The sequence below is a fragment of the Tupaia chinensis genome, unplaced genomic scaffold (assembly GCF_000334495.1).
Source record: "Tupaia chinensis unplaced genomic scaffold, TupChi_1.0 Scaffold150192_1, whole genome shotgun sequence".
Taxonomy (NCBI): Eukaryota; Metazoa; Chordata; class Mammalia; order Scandentia; family Tupaiidae; genus Tupaia; species Tupaia belangeri.
This window is the reverse complement of record NW_006210031.1, coordinates 847,944-850,112: the sequence shown is the minus strand read 5'-3', so window position 1 is coordinate 850,112 and position 2,169 is coordinate 847,944. Positions and strand designations below refer to the sequence as shown.

Sequence of the window (2,169 nt, the reverse complement as noted above, 5' to 3'; positions counted from 1 at the left end):
GGTGGGGGGCAGGGGCCCCAGCCTGTCCTGCCCTCCCTGGAGTGATACCCAGTTTTGTGGCGGGGACCCCGCGTCCTCAGAGAGGGTGTCTGACACGATCCAGGACGCTTCCAGCGAGCGGGAAGCCCTAGATGTCACCACTTTCCCGGGAAGTGGGGAGAAGGCTTCTCCAACTGCCAGGGAGCCAAGTTGGGAAGGAGTGAAGGAAGAACTCGGGGCTGGGCGCTGGGGGGACTGGTGGGTCACGACTGAAACTTGATCTGGAACCTTTGGATGGGGCTGGAAACAAACAATATCCTGAATTGGACATTAAAAAAAATTCCAGATTTGTGAGTCTGCAACTCGACCGAAGTCTGTATCGTGTTTTACAAGCGGTTAGAAAGGCTTCACGTGTGGGAGGTCGAGGCGGGTTGGATCTGATCTTGGCTGAGCGTCTGACTCTGCAGTTTGGATTCCATTCTTACTGCCTCACCTTTAAGGTAGTTGCAGTAGTAACTTGTTCATTTTTATTGTGGAGAAGGGGTGACAAGTAATTCTCCCGGGTAACGCCGCCAGTACATTTGTTTTCTGCAGTCGTTCTGATTTAAGGCTGGGGAAAAGTTTCCGGGTACTTTGGAGTAGCAATGGGAGTGAAAGGGTGAGAGTGGTCCTAGCACTTTTTATAGGGCCCGGGCAGCTGGGGTAGGAAATAGGACTGTCTCTATTTTCTTATCTTCTGTCAATGTATTTCCTAAACATTTGTAGACTCTGGCAGACTCCACTGGGTGGTCTTTTTACTAGAAATAGAAATATGCTCAGGTATTACCTTTCCCCTCTGTTGTAAAAAGGAAAAAGAAAAAGGGGAAGAAAAAAAAAGGCAGAACTGGTCTCTTTGGAAAGCTGGAAAGAGTTTCTCCACAAAGTGGTATTACAACTGAACAGAACTTTGGTGATTTGATTCCTTAGTGAATTTAATATATGATGCACGTGCCTTTCTGCATTGCTTACTTGGAGAAGTGTTTTGTAGTCTTCCCAGTCTATTAGGAACAGAGTTTAGAATTAAGAGTCACTGTATCACTGTACTGCATTATACATTTTAATATTTTGGTTCAAACACAAGATTTGATGAACACCTCAGCAATCTTGCTTTCTGCATCCCTTAATATCCTTTTTAATGATCTAAAACTTGTCATTTGTATTTCTTAATATATGAAATTTTTATGTGAGCCTTGAAAGTTTCGATTTGCGATTCAAAATGCAGAGCAAATATTTAATTCTTGATCTAAGAGTGAGAGGTTAGTTCAGTAATAAGACTTGCTAATCCCACTTTGAAATGTCATGGCATTCACAAATTATTCCTAAATTCTTCAAAGATAGGGATTTATAATGAGTTTAGTTATTCTATTGTCTATTTGGGGATTGTTTCTATCTTTCTTCCTGTTGCATTTGCTTTAACAATTTTGCCCCTTTTTCTGCATGAATTTTAATATTCCTTTTACTCAAAACTACTTTTCATGCCAAAAATACTTTTTCTAGTAGTAAATTTATATTATGAAACTTAAAAAAGAATATGTTTGAAAAAGTAATTCCTTCAAATAAGACTCATGTTTTACATACACTGTCTAGTTTTAGTGAGAAAATTAGTTATGTCAGTAACTATGCCAGTGTTTATGTATTTGGAAATAACTGTGTCAGTGTTTATATATTTGGAAAACTATATGAATATCCTATACTAATAACATTAGGTTAGCAATCCATAGGAAAAGAATATCAACCCTAATGAGGGTTGCTTGATTATTTGAAATAAAGCAGATAGATTTATAGTAGAATTGGGACTAGTTATTTCTCCAAATGGAGTCATTTTGTATAACTGTGTTTATTTTCTAGAAAGAAATGTTTTAGGCAAATTATAGAGGCTTTTCTTACTATGATCTTGTAGGCGTGTCATCAGTCTTTGGGTTAGAAAAGAGAGCCTGCTTTATTAGGGTGAAGACAAAGAGAGATAAGGATGCTTATCTTTGAATAGAAGAACACTCCTAAATAGCGTGAAAAGTTTTAAATTTATTCAGGAAGAAAACCTAGCTAAACAATAATGATCCAGTTAGTAAGTTCAAGCAGTCTTTCTTAGCTTTGCCTTTGAGAGCCAAGAGTAATTATTCTCTTTGTAAAGAGTCAAGCAAAGCAGAAACC

At 38.7% G+C, this 2,169-nt stretch overlaps 1 protein-coding gene across 1 annotated transcript in view; it reads left to right on the top strand.

The window, feature by feature from the left end:
• The window catches only part of TENM3 (teneurin transmembrane protein 3), a 902,368-nt gene that overhangs the window by 105,547 nt on the left and 794,652 nt on the right, over positions 1–2,169 (top strand).